Genomic DNA, 19816 nt, shown 5'->3' with positions numbered 1-19816 from the left:
GGAAGTCGAGAAGGATCCCATCAATTCTGGTAAACTCAGACTACTTCAAAACTATAATTCAGGATATTTTTAGAGACAACTTCAGGATTTGCTTCTGAGCAATTTTTGATGTCTGAGAAGTGAGGATATTTCTTTGCAGCTTTAAGTAAGAGTAAAATTGATTATGAAAACTTCCTGACATGCTTCCTTGTCTAGCATGATACAATTCTAGCAGTTTTAATGGTATGATGGTGAGTAGGGTGTTTGGCTTGTTCTTGCCTGACCTGACTGATTACTGGCCTCATATGGGATACCTCAAAACCCATCAGGAGTGATCTCTGAACCAGTATTTGTCACTGACCACAAGTGGGTATGGTTCAAAAACTAAGAGAAAAAAATAAGAAAGATGAAATTCTATAAGGATTCTCCCTAAAGAAATCCTCATATGACCTCTGCACTGGAAGAGCAAAGATTGAAAACATGAAGACTCGGGGCCGGGCGGTGGTGCTAAAGGTAAGGTGCCTGCCTTGTCTGCGCTAGCCTTGGACGGACTGCGGTTCGATCCCCCGGTGTCCCATATGGTCCCCCAAGCTAGGAGCAACTTCTGAGCACATAGCCAGGAGTAACCCCTGAGCGTTACCGGGTGTGGCCCAAAAACAAAAAAAACAAACAAACAAAAAAAAAAGAAAACATGAAGACTCCCTCTTTTCCCATGTCCTAGGCTTTTATTTGGTATTCACAAGTTGAGAAAATAACTTAATGAGAAATACATAAGATAGGCTGTTATCAAGGGATGGAAGTCTCTAGTCAAGATCCCCAAGGAGGATAGAAAATAAGATTCCCAACAGGGCTGAAATGGTAGCACAGCAGTAGGCATATGCCTTGCACGTGACTGACCCAGGACAGATGCAGGTTCTATCCCGGCATCCCATATGATCCCCCAAGCCAGGAGTGATTTCTGAGCACAGAGCCAGAAGTAACCTCTGAGTGCAGTCAGGTGTTCCGCCCCCTCAAAAACAAAAACAAAAACAAAAAAGAAAAAAAAGGTTCCCAACAGGACAGATAACACCAATTTCTGAACAAAATGCAGGTAGCGATATTTTGACTTGGATTACTTGTACCATTACACAGATTCCCTCCTTTTACCACACATAATTAGCAGTTGATATTAGTTTCAGGATAGATGAATAAGTGTAACTTCATTGACCATTGTCAAGATGTGCACTATGTCCTTTGTGTAGATGTAAGGCTACGGTTTTGATTGGATGCTGATTGGATTTACAATCTGCATTAAAAAAATTCAATTATAATTTGGATTTACTTACATATTATTTATGAAATAATATATCACCAGGTATGTGAAATAAATGAAAAATTTCTAAAACATACTTCATTTTCTGTTGTTGAGAATAATTTATCAAACTATATCCACAGAATTGAATTGAGAAAAAAGGGAAATACATTTTTAACAGAAAATTGAGTTGAAAGCAAGATATATATAGACATCTTAGGTTATAAACATGATGAGTATTGGGAAGGAGGATTTAATTATTTTTAAATAAAGTAATTTTGAATACTGGTTTTATACATGTGATTCATTTCTCCTATCATTTCATCAAGCACAATTATTTACCCACTGAGAATGAAGCCACCAATCTTTATTTTTATTTATTTATTTTTGTTTTTTTGGGCGGGGGCATACTTGGCAGTGCTCAGAGGTTACTTCTGGCTCTCTGCTCAGAAATTACTCCTGGCAGGATCAGGGGACCATACGAGATGCCGGGGATTGAACCTAGGTTGTCCACGTGCAAGACACACACCCTACCTGCTGTACTATTACTCCAGCCCCCTTGATTCTCTTCATAAAAATATTGTTTAGATAAACTGGCAGTCAATTAGTAAAATATGAGTTATTTTCTCATGAGTTGTAGAAAGGGATTAATATTTCCTTGTTTATAATAAATCAGTTGTATCTCACTTATTTTGGATGATTTCACTACTCCTGGCAGTAACAACCAAATGAACATAGCATTTGAAGGATAGTTAGAAGATAAAACTACCAAGCTTGTGGGTTCTTTGCAAGTTTATTAGCCATCACAAAGGCACTGTTATACTGATTACCAGTTGATGATTTTGTTACATCTTTTATTTCTAAGCATTTGGAATATTTGGTGACTTCATATACACTTTGGCATCTAAATTGATGTTTCCCTATGGGTATGTTAGTATTAAGCAAAAATGAGTTGACACATGTCCATGAAGACAGCCATATAATCCAGGAATTACAAAACCATTGCTGATTCTGTGGGTTTTATGGGGTGTGGTTTCAGTTTTCAGAATTTTCAGAAACACGAGAAGGGGCGTGTGTGATGGGTGCCCACACTCATTCCCAAAAATAGCCTAGTAATGTCAGCCAAAATGCTAGCATATCTGGAGCTTTGGTTACATTGGTATCTCTGCAGAGTCATAAAGGAGTGTTGAAGCAAGGCCATTTATAAATATAGGCCTTTGTGGTTTTGGCTGCTAGGACTTCCAGAAGTATAGGAATGTGGGGGTATGCCCATACTCACCCCCCAAAATGTCTTGGTGATATTAGTCCAAATACCAGTATTATGCCTGGAATTTTGGTCAGATTGATTTCTGTGCAGATGTAACTATAATTAAAAATATTTTTATTCTGAGCAGTCCACTTAATGTGCTATTTAAAATTTTTCTGAGGAAAGCTCCTGAAAACACTCAAAAGTTAAGTCATTCACTTGTTTATGGTTCTTAGTATATCATTATTATATAATTATACAGCTATAAGTGTAAACTTAGAAAAAAGACATATAAATAAAAATAAATTAAGATAAACATATAAAATTCTTGTTGTGGAACTGAAATGTGCTCAGAACATGGTATAATGTAAGGGGAAAAAAGAGAATATTTTGTTTCTAAATGTATACAAAGCAATTAAAAAACCAGGGCGGGGCCGCTGTGGTGGCACAGCAATAGGGCATTTGCCTTGCATGCACTGACTTAGGACGAACTGTGGTTTAATTTCCCGGCATCCCAGATGGCCCTCCAAGCCAGGAGCAATTTCTGAGTGCATAGCTAGGAGTAACCCCTGAGTGTCACCGGGTGTGGCCCAAAAACAAAACAAACAAATAAAAAATTATGGAGTTGACTAAATGCAGGCATGGTAACTGCATTTGAGGGTATGGTTTTGGCTGTTCTTAAAGAGTCTTAAACCAAGTCATTAAAATTTATGGTTACATCTGCAGAGATACCAATCCCCAACTTTAGATTGTTTTATGAAGCAGTAGTCATTAAAACAGCATGGTATGGAATAAAGACAGACTCTCAGATCAATGTAATAGACTTGAGTATTTAGAGAATGTTTCTCAGACACACAGTCAATTAATCTTTGATAAATGGGCAAAAAATGCAAAATGAAGAAAGGAAAATATCTTCAAAGTCTCTTCAAGTGGTGTTGGGATAACTGGTCATCCACATGCAAAAAAAAGTGAACTCAGACTTCTATCCAAAAACACGAACAAAGATAAAATCAAAATAGATTAAAGACCTTGATATCAGACTCAGAAACATAAGGCATATAGAAGAAAACATAACAAAATACTCCATGACATTGAGATTTTAAGGAGGAAACACTACTGTTCAAACAAGTGGAAGCAGAGGTAAACAAATAGGACTACATTAAACTGAGAAGCTTCTGCACCTCGAAAGGACTAGGACACAAAGGCCACCTATGGAATGGGAGAAACTATTCACCCAATACCCAGCAGATAAGGGAATAATATCTAAGATATGCAAGGAACTGCCAGAACTTAACAAGAAAAAATTCTAATCCCATACAAAAATGGGGAAAAGAAATGAACAGATATTTTCTCAAAGAAGAAATATGTATGGCAAAAGGCACCTGGAAAAATATTCTACATCACTAATCATCAGGAAGATGCAAATTAAAACCAACAATGCGATATCATCTCACATCACAAAGACTGACACACATTACAAAAATATAAGAACAACCAGTTTTTGTGTGGATGCAAGGAAAAGGAAGTCTCATTCACTGCTGGTGGAAATGCTGACTAGTCCATTCTTTCTGGAAAACAATATGGATATTCTGCAAAAAGCTGAAAATTGAGCTCCCATATGATCCTGCATTATCACTCCTATGGATAAACGCTAGAAACACAATACAAAATCCCTCTTCATTCTTATGTTCATTGCATCTCTATTTACAATAGCCATAATCTGGAAACAACCCAGGTGCCCGACAACAAATGAGAGGCTAAGAAATTATGGTGCATCTACACAATGGAATACTATGCAGTCATTAGAAAAGATGAAGTCATGAAATTTAGTTATATATAGATGGACATTAAGATTAATATGCTGAGTGAAAAGAGTCAGAATGAGATGTATAGATAAATAATATTTTACTAGCTGTGGGATATAAGAAAAATTAAAGACAGTATGGTAATAATATCCAGAGAAATAGATAAGAGAGTCAGGAGGACAATTCAATGATAAGAAGTTTGCCACAAAGAGAAGTAGAGAAGGGTATACTATGGTTCTGGAAAAGAACTGGTACTAAAAGGGGATAATTTAACATGCACGGCACCCCCTACATTTACAGTAGTGCAAACCACAGTGTCAAAAAAGAGAGAAAGAGGATGAGAGAGAGGGAAGTAAAATGCCTGTCCCAGAGGCAGGCAATGGAAGATGGGTAGAAGGGAAACTGGGAACATTGGTGGTAGAAAATGTGCATTGTACTGCAAACCAAAGTGTCTAAAAGAAATGAAGGATGAGAGAGAAAGTGAGAGAGAGGAAGAGAAATAGAGAAGAAAAATGCATGTCCCAGAGACAGGAAGAGGTGAATGCATCAGGGAGAGTGAGAGGAAAACTGGGGACATTGGTGGCTGGAAATGTGCACTGGTGAATATTGTTGTACATTGTATGACTGTAATCAATCATGAACAAAATTATCTGTGAAGAAAAATCCTAACTATATTACAAATAACCTGCAACCCTGGTGTTTAAATTAAAAAATATAGAGGAAAACTTGCCGTTAGTGACAATATAAATTGCCATTTTATGAGGCATTAGATGAAGTAAAACATGTCGTACAAAGGCAAATGCTATCTGATCTCACTAACAGGTAAAATCTAAAACATTAAATTAATCTAAAGAAAGAGTTGAATTAAGTTTGTAGGAAAGCAGGGAGTGGGAAAGTCTGTTTAAAGGGCATGAGATTTCAGGGCTTAGTTTGATTTTGCTTTCTAATTTGGTATGAAGTCCCTGTATTAAAATAAAGTACAGAATTAATAAAATTTTGCTTCATTTCCACACTGCATTTAAGGAACTGACACTACTCATAAGAGAAGTTTCATTCAAATGATGTTCCAACACCACGCCCCTCATGACTGTCTCAGAGTATCCTCTCAACCCTTCCCCCTTAACCACTCTTATTTTTTTGTTTGTTTGTTTTTGGGTCACACCCAAATGAACTCAGGGGTTACTCCTGGCTCTTCACTCAGAAATCACTCCTGGCAGGGTTGGGGGACCATATGGGATGCTGGAAATCGAATCAGGGTCTGTCTTAGGTTGACTACATGCAAGGCAAACACCCTACCACTGTGCTATTGCTCCGGCCTCACCTCACCACTTTTGTTAGATTTTTCAGTTTTAAGATAAATATATTCCAGAGACAAATGTATAGCATGGTGATTACAGTAAGTAATACAGTATTGTCTTCTTGAAGCTGTCTATATGCTTAGGGCCATTATATTATTACCTTAGGACAATAGGAATGTGGTAATAATGTTAACTAACCTTACTCTTGTAGCCATTTTATAATAATATCTCAAATAATCATATACTTCATACCTATAGTCATAAGTGAATTCTATCTCAATACATCTGGAAAAATTTGTCAGACCACTAAACCTAGTTTGAATTCCAAGGATGACTTTGAAAATTAAGTGTGAAGAGGAGGGACATATCCTATAGATATGAAGACATATACCAAATTAATAGCAACTAAAATGAAAGTGAATGGAGCCAGAGCAACAGTACAGGAGGTAAATCATTTGCTTTGCTTGCTGCTAACCCACATTTTATACCTGGCATGTCATATGATCTCTTGAACATCTTCAAGAATATTATTTAAGCACAGAGCTAGGACTAACCACTTAGCATGCCAAGGTGTGCCCCCACTCCAAACAAAACAAAAAGAAAGAAGTGAAGGGGACATAACTAAACCAATGACAAAAAATTAAGATTATAGAATGAGTTACATATACACAACCTTTATATATTAAACAGAAAGTGTCACAAATCAGTGGGAAATGATGAATTTTCTTTTGTTCAAGGCTGAAAAATTGCTCCCTATAATGGAGAAAATAGTTGAATTTCTAGAAATAACTATAGTCACAGGTGAACTATAAGTGAATTAAATGTATAAAACTTTAGAACCATGATAAAAAAACCCTGATTATCATGTGGTACCTTGCTGCGATTCTATGATTGATTGCTTCTGGTCAGGACTTTTATTAATTTATTTTATTTTTAATTTAATTTATTTATTTAATTTATTTATTTTTGTTTCTTTTTTTTTGGGGGGGAGGCACACCTGTTGACACTCAGGGGTTACTTCTGGCTATGTGTTCAGAAATTGCTCTTGGCTTGGGGGACCGTATGGGACACCGGGGAATCGAGCCCAGGTCCGTCTTAGGCTAGTGCTTGCAAGGCAGATGCCTTACCTCTAGTGCAACCGCGGTGGCCCCTAATTTTTTTTTTATTTTTGCCTCTGATATGTTCCCTTCTTCCTTGCTATAAATGTCTAAAAGAAAATATAATCATATCTGCATTAAAGGAATGCCAATTCTTGTAAAGAAATACACTATATAACTCTAAAAATCTTGGGGCTGGAGAGGTGGTGCTAGAGGTAAGGTGTCTGCCTTGCAAGCGCTAGTCAAGGAAGGACCGCGGTTCTATCCCTCGGCATCCCATATGGTCCCCCCAAGCCACGGGCAATTTCTGAGTTCTTAGCCAGGAGTAATCCCTGAGCATCAAATGGGTGTGGCCCCCCAAAACAACCCCAAAAAGATAAGTCTAAAAATCTTGAAATTTTCAAATACTGGTGAATAGATAAGATTTACATGCAGGGCCACAGTAGTTTCTTAAATACATACTTTAAGAAGTTATACTATGAGAGATTCAGGGTATCTCTAGAAGGTTTATTCAGAAGTTCACAGATCTATAAATCTAAAAGATCTAAAATTTTGATTTTTTTTTAAAAATAGAACCAAGCCCTAGTTCTACCACACAGTTAAGTACAGATCAAGCCTTCTTATGTGAGTTGTGGAGAAATAGATTTCCTAATCCCCCACCTTCATCAGATGAAAAACAAAAATCTTTATCCATGTTTTTTCTAAGAATATGTAACAAATTGTCTTATACTAGGAAAAAAGACCCTGAGCTGACGATGCAAGAAAGCAAAGGCAATGGTAGGAATTATTGCCACAGATTCCCTGTATAAACCATGCAAGGGAGATAATAGGGAGAAGAGATCATATGCAGAGCCTTCATGGGATTTGCAGTCTCACTGTAGTGTAGAAGATGCCAAGCACACAGTAAATCTGTTGATTTGTGAATAATCAGATGAAGCCTAAAGTAACAAGACTCAGATAATAAGACTGGGAGTTTAGAGGAGCAAAGCTGATTAAAGTTAAATATTGAGGTCTTCATATAGTGAGTAATAAAACTAACTTTGACAGTCAGTGACATCTTGGGCACATTTTGGGCCCCCTCCACTGTAATGGGGACAGTCTCAAGAGAAGAGCTGGGAAGTACAGCGATTTGATTCTTTGTGACTATGATATTTAACCTGGCAAGGTGACATGTCTGAGAGGGATGTGAAGTCAGCTTAATGCTGGTTAACTGGGGAACAGAAGATTGAAACTGGGCCTTTATTTGTGAAAGATTCAGAGAGGCAGACTTGAAAGAGGACAGATTTCTAATCATGGAGGGAGAAGACTCATTTGGAGGGACTGTGTTCACAGATCAGATGGCACTTAAGTTAGATTCTAACTTTGTGCAAGGCCTCTAGTAGGGAAAACATGAGAAAGACAAAGAAGGAACAGAGAAATTATGGAAATGATAGGGAATGATTGAGGACAAAAATGAAGGAAGAGGTTCCGGAGCAATAGCACAGCGGTAGGGTGTTTGCCTTGCATATGGCTGACCTGGGGCATACCTGGGGTTTAGTTCCTGGAATTCCATATGGTCCCCGAGCCTGCCAGGAATGATTTCTAAGCGCAGAGCCAGGAGTAACCCTTGAGAGCTGCTGGAAGAGATCATATGCAGAAAACAAACAAACAAACAAACAACCCCCCCACAAAAAAAAAAAAGAAAAAAAGAAAGAAGAGTATATAATGGAGATGACAAGAGAGGGAAGAGCTTTGAGAAAGAATACATTCAAAAAGAGAACAGAAGAGTGTTACAGGGTTTGGGCAACCTTCTAGTATACATCAGATTTTTGGATGGACTTAAAGTGGTATATCTTATATCTGGGAAAGGGGTCCATTGTTCAGAGACATGAGAGATGATGTGTTCCTTTGACAAAATTTCCTTCAGTGTCAGATTGTGAGCTTCTGTTCAGTCTTTCCTTAACTTGTAATCATTGTTGCTCTTTGTATCTGAAAGGGAACAATTGCTGGTTTTAAATTGCCTGTTATTCAAAGAATAGCCCGCTTATCCAATGGAAAAGAGAATAAGTTGCAAGATTTACAATGAACTTGCCTTTTCACTGTCAACAGCAGCATTCTTAAGCAAACTGGAGGTCATATATATACATATATATTTATGACCTCCATTTGCTTAAGAATAACTTGCTTAATAATTTAAGAATAGCACTGACAGAAATTTACAAGAAAAAAAACATCTAATCCCATCAAAAAATGGGGAGAAGAAATGGACAGATACTTTGACAAAGAAGAAAATCAAATGGCCAAAAGACACATGAAAAAATGCTCCACATCATTAATCATCAGGGAGATGCAAATAAAAACAACTATGACGTACCACCACCTCACACCCCAGAGATTGGCACACATCACAAAGAATGAGAACAAGCAGTGTTGGCGGGGATGTGGAGAGAAAGGAACTCTTGTCCACTGCTGGTGGGAAAGCCGTCTAGTTCAACCTTTATGGAAAGCAATATAGAGATTCCTCCCAAAACTGGAAATCGAGCTCCCATATGACCCAGCTATACCACTCCTAGGAATATACCCTAGGAACACAAAAATACAATACAAAAATCCCTTCCTTACACCTATATTCATCGCAGCACTATTTACCATAGCAAGACTCTGGAAGCAGCCAAGATGCCCTTCAACAGATGAATGGCTAAAGAAACTGTGGTACATATACACAATGGAATATTATGCAGCTGTCAGGAGAGATGAAGTCATGAAATTATCCTACAAATGGATGTACATGGAATCTATTATGCTGAGTGAAATAAGTCAGAGAGAGAGAGAAAGACGCAGAATGGTCTCACTCATCTATGGGTTTTAAGAAAAATGACAGATATTCTTGCAATAATAATTTTTAGACACAAAAGGGAAAAGAGCTGGAAGTTCCAGCTCACCTCATGAAGCTCACCACAAACAGAGATGAGTTTAGTTAGAGAAATAACTAAGTTTCAAACTATCCTAATAATGAGAATGTACAAGGGAAATAGAAAGCCTGTCTAGAGTACAGGCGGGGGTTGAGTGGGGAGGAGGGAGATTTGGGACATTGGTGATGGGAATGTTGCCCTGGTGATGGGTGGTGTTCTTTACATGACTGAAACCCAAACACAATCATGTATGTAATAAATTTGTTTAAATAAAAAATTAAAAAATAAGAAAAAACATACATGTCTAAAAAAAGAAAAAGAGAATAATATGTATATATAAAATGCTATTTAAGTGACTAGCCATTTATTTTAAACAAAATTTTCTATTTAGCAGAAATTATGAAAAAGGCAAGGAACATTCTTAAACTCTTATTAATATTTGATTTGAAAAAGCAAGGTGCCTGGATTTCACTTTTCAGGGAATGGCTCTGGATATTTTATTCTTTAACTTAGAATAAAGTAGTCCTTGATAGTATCCTTTTGGATAAATATGAAATACAGAACATAAATAAATACTATTTTAGCATTAAAATTCTTTTAAGGAGAATGAAAATTACAAATTATCTTCAGGAAGGAGTCCTGTTTCATTGACAATAAACTTATTTTGAACAAATTAAAATTGTATTATATAGAAGCTTTTGAAGTTATATTTTTTCAATATATGGTCATTATTCTTTTTGATAAAATGGTTTATGATTAAAAATTAAGGTTCAGTTATAGTTCTTCCCTTAAGTAAAAAGAAATTGTTTTAATTTCTTATGTTTTAATTTTTTTGTGTTTAAGATAGAGAAACTTAAGGATCTTTCAGTTTTTCAAATGTGTTATAATTCTCATAATAAAAGGCTCTGAAATTGAGTCTAAGAGTTGAGAAAATATTTACTGATCTGAATGCATTGTGATTAGAGAAGGGGATATTTGGCAATAAAAAGAATAAATATTTGTTTGGATTATAGAGAAAAATAATAGTCTGGAAAATAATAATAGGATGAATAAGAGTGGTAGGATAGTGGTAGGGTGTTTGCCTTGTACACAAATGACTCAGTCTGGATGTGGGTTCAATCCCTCTGCACCCCATTTAACTGGTTCCTGAGCCAGAAGCGATTTCTGAGCACAGAGCCAGGAGTAACCCCTGAGTGCTGCCAGGTGTGGCTCCCCCTCCCCCCAAAAGAATGAATTAGATATTACTAAGCTTGAAAAATTAGATATGAGATAAAGCCAACAAATAGTAAGGAATAGCATGATGACAGCAAATGAGACAATAAATTGTAGCAAAAATGAGTATGCTTGATCATACACGTTTTTTTCTTTTTAAAAATAACTTGATTTAAAATTTGCTTTATAAGGTTGCTCAAAATAGTTATTTTTTTTTTACAGTTATAAGAGTGTTCATAATTTAATTTCAGTGAGTTTATAGAGCTAGCCCAGTATGAACATGGTGACTGCATTTGTGGGCATGGTTACAGCTCTTCTATTCTCATCTTGTTGATATTTCTTTTTTTTTAAATTTTAAATGGGTACTGGATCTTGTTAAATGCTTCTCTTCATTTTTGATTTAGTTATATAATTTTCGGTTTTTCTTTGATATGGTGCATTATTTTGATTGAATTGCAGATGTTAAACCATTTCTGCATCTACAGGATGACTCCTACTTGGTCATGGTGTTGTGATCTTTCCGACCAACAGTTGGATTCTATTTGCTAATATTTGTTTAAAATCTTTACATCTTTATTATTTAAGGATATCAATCTTTAATTACCTTATTTATGTGGTGCCTCTACTTTTGGTATTAGGGTGATGTTAATTTCATCAAAACTGTTTGGGATTGTTAATGTTTCTTCAATTTCTTGCAAGAGTCTGAAAAAGATTGGCAGTAGTTCCTTTTTAAGGCTTTGAAATAATTCACTAAAAATCCATCTAGTCTTGGACTTTTTCTGTGGGAAAAGACTTGATTAACCTTTCAATTTCCTTGATAGTTACAGATCTTTTCAGGTATGCCAGATCATCTTGTCCGCCTTGGGTGGTTATCGGAGTCCATGACTTTTTACATTTTTTATAGGTTCTTTCATCTCATGGTACAAAAATTCTCAAAATAGTCTTTGATTATCCTTTGAATTTCTGTCATGACATCCCACTTTCATTTATGATTTGATTTATTAGGGTTCTCTCCTCATTCTTTTGAATCTTGCTCACTGTTTATTGATCTTGCTTATTTTTTCTCTCTTTCTTTCATTGATCTTTGGGATTTTTTTTATTTCCAGTTCATAAATTTCTGCTCTAAATTTTGTTATTTGTATTTTCCTGACTGCTTTCAGCTTATTTTTTGGTAATTTTCCAAAGCTATGCCATTAAGTTATTTATGTAGGCCCCTCTTCCTTTCCAGATAAATGCTTACAAAGCTATACATTTTCCTCAGGACCAGAGGGATAGTACAGCAGTAGGGTGCTTCCTTTGCACGTTCCCTACCCAGGACATACCTAGGTTTGATCCCTGGCATCCCATTTGGTCACCAGAGCTTTCCAAAAGCAATTTCTGAGCACAGAGCCAGGGGTAACCCCTGAGCATCAGTAGATGCGACCCCAAAACAAAACAAAAAGTTTTCCTCTTAACACTGCTTTTGTTCTTTTCCACAAATTATGATAATTTGTGCCCTCATTCTCATTTATTTCAAGGAATCTTTTGATTTCCTCTGTGATCTTATTTTCTTGAACCACTGGTTGTTCAGTAGTAAGCTGTTTAATTTTCTGGTGTTAAAGTTTTTCTTTGTTTATGTTTGTAGCTAACTTATGTTTTTAGTGCATCATGGTCTGAGAGAATAGTTGATGCAATTTCTATCCTCTATATTTTATTCAATAAATATTTTATTTCTAGCATGTGTTTTATTTTAGAGAATGTTCCATGTGCTTGGGAAAAGAATGTGTATTCAGCATTAGGGGGATGTAAAGCCTTAATATGCCTACTAAATCCCTCTTTTCCATTTCCTCTTTTGTGGGGGGAGGTCAAACCCCTTGTTGATGGTCTCCAAGTCTAAGAATGACTCCCAGAATGATAAATTGAATCCCATTCTTCCATCCCGCCTTTTGGGGGAGACTTTGATAATAATATCTGGAGTAAATAATCAACACTCTTTCAAAGCCAATATATACTTTTTGAGTTTTAGCATGTACCACCTATCCAGGGGTGACAGAGTACTGTTGAAGTCTCCTACAAATATTGTCTTGCTATTGATATCTTTCTTCAAGTTTATTAGCAGTAGTTTTAATTATTTTGCTGGCCACTCTTTGGATACATATGTGTCTAAGAGTGTGATTTCTTCCAATATACATATCCTTTGATTATTAAAAATAATCATCTCTGGCTGAACTCTGCTGGAACTCAAATGCCAGCACCCCTATCTGCCTGTCTTCTGTGCTGTGCTCCATTATCAGCCTGATTTCATCCTGTGTGTGGCTCATCTGTGGACAGCTTGCCTTCCCTGGAGCCTTCCCTGGAGGTGAGCTTACACGTCCAGAAAGGAGAAGCTACTGAACTCTACTGGAACTCAAATGCCAGCACCGCTATCTGCCTGTCTTCTGTGCTGTGCTCCATTTTCAGCCTGATTTCATCCTGTGTGTGGTTCATCTGCAGATGGCTCTCCTTCCCTGGAGCCTTCCCTGGAAGTGAGTTTACACACCCAGAAAGGGTGGAGCCAGAGGAGCACAGCCACTATGCTTCACTTCGCGGCTGTGCACATTATTTAGCCAATGAATACAACCACAACACGTAGAAAAACCCACAATACAAGTGTGACAATGGGGAAACAATGCAGGCCAGCGCCAGACATAGAGAATGACGATGGCAACTCTGATGACTTGAACATGACCAACCAACTAGTCAGTCTCTCAGATAGGGAGTTTAGAGTCGCAATATGGAAGATGTTCAAAGAACTCAAACAAAGTATAGAAGAGAACACTAATAAGAACCAAGAGAATATGAAGATAGAAATCAGAAAACTCCAAACTGAAATTTCAGGTCAAATAACCGGTATGAAAAACTATGTAGATGAATTGAAGAAACACATCGTTGAGCTTTCCCACGGGTTAACAGCAGCTGAGGATAGAATTAGTATACTGGAAGATGAGATGAATAACAATTCCATATAGCAGAAGAAATTGGAATAAAGCCTTAAAGCAAATGATCAAACAATGGAAAAATTACTCAAAGAATGGGAACAGATGAAAATAGAAGTCTATGATAAGCTCAACAGAAACAACTTAAGAATCATTGGCGTCCCAGAGACCCAGGAAGAAAATCTCCAGGAAAAATCAATAGTCAAGAACATCATTAAAGAGAAACTACCAGAGCTAAAGAATACATGTGATCAAATTCTGCATGCTCGAAGAGTACCAACTAAAAGAGACCCCCCCCAAAAAAAAACACCCAAAGACACATCTTAGTCACAATGACGAATCCCACAGATAGAGACAGAATTCTGAAAGCAGAAAGATCGAAAAGAAAAATTACATTCAAGGGAACATCCTTGAGATTTACTGCAGACCTGTCACCAGAAACACTCAAGGCCAGAAGGCAGTGGTGGGACATAGTGACAAAACACAATGAAATAAATGCTTTGCCTGGAATACTGCACACAACAAAACTCACTTTCATGTTTGAAGGAACAATACATGGTTTCACAGACAAAGAACAGCTCAGAAACTTTACAGACTCAAAACCATTCTTTTTTTAATATAATTTTTATTTTGATCATAGTAGCTTACATATTGTTGACAATAATATTTTAGGTACATATTTACATAAAATCAGGGGGGATTTCCATCACCAATTTGTCCTCCCTACACCTCCGTTTTCGTCCTACCTCCCATATCCTCTTCCCTCACCCCTGGGGCTGCTACAATATGTGGTCCCCTCTGTACCTAGCCTACTACTTAGTAGTCTTGCACCTGTTTGGTCTTGGTGCCTCCTTTATTTGGTCTTAGTAGTCTTGCACCTGTTTGGTCTTGGTGCCTCCCTCTAACTGGGAGGCAGGACTAGCTAGTTCAAGTTACATGGTTTTGTTTGAAGAAGAGAAAAGTAATAAACTGGGGTAAAAGTCTAATATGCCAAAAATGGGCGGAATCCTTCTAGAGGCTCTTATCATTGGTTTGAGAGACGAAGGAGAAAAAGAAGGTGAAACACTCCACCAGTACAAAAAGAAGTATCAAATATCCAGTGAGGACCCCAACAATACCAATAAGCACCACAAAAAGAAGCCAAGCCATGGTCTTGAGATAAGAAACATGACAGAGCACATAAAGAAAGAAAAGAAAAGAAGAGAAAAAAAATAAGTATAAATGGGGGCAACAACTTCAATAACCACACCAAAACAAATAAATGGACCAAAAATAGATAGGTAAATAAAAATAATAATAATAAATGAAGATAAAAAATAATATATAAAAAAAACAATGTTTTGTGCTTTTTGCTTTTTTTTCCCTCCTGCCCTGGCACAGAAAATATTGGGGTCATTCGAAAAGGAATTCAGTTGGCCTAAGAGATATGGGTTTTCTCCACCCTTGGAGTATATTGTCATGGGATTAACTATAGACTCTGTTCAGGATCGTTTACTCTCCCGGTGGTGCTTTCGTGGTGTTTGGAAGACTTCTGCTTTGTCCTGGGTGATAAAATCAGACCTTTGTATCTAGAGATCTCAGTATTTTTCTTTGTGGTTCTAGAAGTTCTGTTCCCTCAGTGTCATTTTAATCCATCTTCTGTGATTGGTGGTCTTGGTCTTTGCACTGAACCTAGGATGGCACCTAGGATAGCATCTTTCTTTGTGTTTCCAGAAGCCCCATTTTATTGCAATTGTCTCTGCCAGACCTTTGGAACTGGGGAGCATGGTTATTGTGCAGGTCATAGTTCAAATCCTAGACTAGGGCTTTTTTATTGGTCCCAAGATATATACAGTCTGGTCATGGTTCTAGCAGCCAGTCATCTGTAAATCGCGATCTTGGCTTTTGGACCTACCAAAGGGTGACAAATCTTCTGATTTTGTCTTATCGTTAGCTGGTAAGGTAGGATAACCTGCTCTTAGGTCAAGTTGTTCCCATTTTCCTCGTTGTCAGGATATCATATTAGAGCTGGCACTTGTTGGTGACTCAGCAGTATTAAGGCTGTCCCAGATGGGATTTGTTTCCTGCAGCTGTTGTGAAGAACTGTGTCGTTTCTATGTCTGGGATCCAGGGTTCAAGGCTGGATGGATGATGTCTAATCACCTGAGGTCTAAGTTGAGTCCACGTGACATATTTTCAAGGTAGGAGATATCCCTGTATTGTAAACAACTATGAGTTCCTATCCCTAGTAGATAAGAGCTCTTTTTTATATGTAAGATTTCCCCTTTTTTTAGTGTGCCTTTGCAGGGAGAAATGGTGCTACATTATATTGTCGGTGTATTTGGGGGTGGACAGAGAGGAAAATAGAAACAGGTCATACACCCAAAAAAGATAAAAATAGGAATAAAAATGTATGTGCTCACATATGTATATGTAGAACAGACATTTCTAAAAAATGAATTAAAGTATTTAAAGGACCAAAGTGATGCAAAAGACTACCTTACATTTGGGGAAAAGTAGATAAAGAGGTGGTGTAAAACAGGTCTTATACTTATGTTGGAAGTACAGGTTTTCCCATTGTATTTTGGGTTTTTCTTGTGGTGTGTGGGTTCCCAGGCACCTTTCCATCACAGCCCCTGACCTTATTCAGATTGGCAAAAGATTTGTGGCAGGGAGATCTTGGAAGAGTTCTTGAATTGGGGATACTTCTGGAACTAAGTCCGGTTTCAACTAACAGTCCACATTATGGGGAGTTGGTAGGGAAGGCTGCGCAGCATGAGTCCTCAGGGGAGTTGGCTGCCTTTTCTTGCAGGGGACGAGGTGTGGGTTTGACTGGGTGTCCTTTCGCTTGTGTGCTGGGTACTGGTTCGTTGGGGTAGGGGATCAATCTTGATGCCTAATAGATTAAGGACTGAGGGTGAAGAGTTTTAATATAGTGGGAGGTCTGGATGGGATTGAGGGGTGAAGGGATAGTTGGATTTCAAAGGGGGGAAAGGGGAAGGTATATGGAAGGGGTAGGAAGGAAGAAAAGAGAAAATACATTAGAAAGCAAGGGAGAAGAGAAAAGGAAAAAAGAAAAGAAAAAAAAGAAAAGAAAATAAATAAAAAAGAAAGTAGTGAGAAGAGAGGAGAAAATAGCAAGGGAATGCTAGTTTGCTTGAATGTCTTCGATGAGTAGAGCCTGTAGTTTAAGTCTGTATGTTGCAGTTGCTGCTTCTGTGGTCTGACTGGTCACGTGCTTCAATTCCTTAAAGAAGGTATAACCTAGATATAAAGTGTATGTTAAAGAGTTTTCTCGGGACATTCTTGTAGTGCAAGCTGGGTATGGTATCTCGTGTGACTGAGCCCCAAGATGCCATCTTTGTCCACCCTTTGTATCCAAGAACGCCTGTGGATAGAAAAGCTGAAAGGTTATTTTAAATATAGTAAGATAAAGGCATTAAAACATAGTGTTATGGGATGTTTCCATTGGAGTCAGTGATTTCCCGTGGTATTCTTTACCTGTGATTCTGTATACGATCTCTAAGGGATTATTATGGGCCTTTGTTGTAGAAGGCTGATTACATACCTGTTCTCTCTATGTTGCTGTTTCTGGTGTTGCTGGTTTCTTTGTGGTATAATGTGTAGTCAAGAGTTGTGTTGTTCCTTTTTCATGTATTTTGGGCACTGCTCCCGAATATATGTTGACTATTACGTGTTTGGAGTTTCTACCCTGTTTAACTCTGTTATTTAATTGTTGAGTATTAGTTGTGTATTAGATGTATGTTCTAGGTGCTTCAGAATAGTGCTATCATTCTGGTATGATCATTTTTATTTCCACTCAAGATTCATGCAAATGTTTGCTCCTGGTACGATCCACTTTTTTTCCTCCCCTAAATTTTTGAGGCAGAGCAAGATGATTCAAGTTATGTGGTTTTGTTGAAAAAAGAAAAAAAAACAAGCTGGGAGGAGCCTTTGTAGAAACTATAAATATAGATTTAAAAGAAGAAAGAAAAAGAAAAAAATGGCTAACCAAAACAAGCAACTACAAAAACCACAACAACTAAAAAAAAATAAAATAAAGGAGGGACTGGTGTGGCAAGATTTTTTTTTTTTTTGCATAGGCACAGTAAATGTTGGGGGAAATTAGAAAGGGAATTCTCTTGGCCTAGGAGATACAGGGTTTCTCTACCCTTGAAGCATACTGTCATGGGAACAACTACAGGCTCCAAACATACTCATTGTTGAACCTCAAGGTCTCTTTAGGTGCCAGGAAATATTTTGTTATGTGTGACTGTCAGAATCAGGCTTTTTAATTAGAGATCCTGGTATTTGCACAGGTCATAGGAAGTCTAGGATAGAATCTTTATGGATCCAGAAGTTCTGCTCTGCCACAGTTGTTGTAGTATTCTGTAATTAGTAATCTTGGTTTTTGAACAGAACCTAGAATTTAACCTAGGATAGAGATTTTCCTTAAGGTTCCAGAAGTTCTGTTCCATCATGGTTATCAAAGTCAGACCTCTGGGATTAGAGATCTTGTTTTTTTTTTTTTTTTTTTTTTTTTTTTTTTTTTTTTTTTGAGATCTTGGTTTTTGCACAAATTAAAGGCCATAGCCTAGGTTAGGGTCTTTCTTTTTTGGTGCCAAGAAAAGTTCTGCATACAGAAGGATGATGTTTAGAATCCTGACATCCTATATGGTCCCCTGAGCCTGCCAGGAGTGATTTCTGAGCATAGAACTAGGAGTAACCCCTAAGGGCTGCCAGGTATGACTCACACACACCCCTAAAAATGACCTGGGGTTAAAATAGCTCTTCTGACTTACAAAGAGGATCCTGCTGCCTGTCTGTGTCAGTTTGTTCAATATTTTCTAATTTGCCATGTAAATGAAGTACTGAATTGTTTTTTTATCATATTTGTCTTCTAGGAGTTCCTGAGCCAATTTTAGCTTATAAACATTTTTGAAGAGTAAATAGAGTCATTAGGGCAAGTATTATTTTAGAAATTCTGATGTTAATTCCTATTATATCTATAATAGAGCATTCTATTAATTAATTAATTAATGAGATTATTTAATTAATTTTATTTAATTAGTTTATTAACATGGGACTAGGGCCTAATAAGGCTATGTAGTTCACCATATTAATTTCCTTATTGACTGACAAACAAAACAAACTGTACAATACAATACAAACAAACTGAGAAACTAATAATAATTTTATTTACTTATTTATTAATTTTTTTGGGAGGCCACACCCAGTGATGCTCAGGGGTTACACCTGGCTCTGTGCTCAGATATCTCTACTGGCTAGGGAAACCATATGGGATGCCGGGATCTAACCATCCTGGATCTGCTGCATGCAAGGCAAACGCCCTACTACTGTGCTGTCGCTCCAGCCCCACTAAACATAATTTTAAACTGAGATTTCATTTGTTTAATTCCATTTTAGATTTTAAGATGACTAGAGGTACTGTATATAATTTCTGCTAGAGTTGATATACAGATTTTTTTTGACCCTCAAAATTTGGAGAATATTTCATCTTATTTGAAATATCTCAGGAATCTAGAAATGCTCCTGATTTGTTTAAACAGGCTATAAGATAGTGTCATTTAGAAAGCAGACTATCGTTAATGATAGCTGTGTTTCAATGGATTCCGGATGCTGTCATTCATACTAGGAAAGAGTGCAAAGCCATGGCTAAAAATAGTACAGAGAGTGGATCAACTCTAAGACACAGTTTGTGCTGCAGTTTATATACAGGCTTACTTTTCTTCACTCAAACATGGAAAATCCTAAAACCAGGCATTGTTATATGCCTTCTCCACAATCTCCCTGCCCTCATACACAAATATATATAAATAAGCATATATTTATATATATTATACATATATAATATATTATATATTATTTTTATAATATATTATCTATTATATAATATATAGAATATAAAATATACATATATATAAATATAGCACATATTCATCTCCATCACCACACAATGCAATATGCATACACTCTATCATGCACACATACAGAGGAATGAGAAATGTGTGTCTAGTTGAACACCTGTATGTGGAAGAGAAAG

The sequence above is a fragment of the Suncus etruscus genome, chromosome 2, assembly GCF_024139225.1.
Source record: "Suncus etruscus isolate mSunEtr1 chromosome 2, mSunEtr1.pri.cur, whole genome shotgun sequence".
Classification (NCBI taxonomy): Eukaryota; Metazoa; Chordata; class Mammalia; order Eulipotyphla; family Soricidae; genus Suncus; species Suncus etruscus.
The sequence above is the reverse complement of the archived record's forward strand: the minus strand, read 5'-3'. Positions refer to the sequence as shown.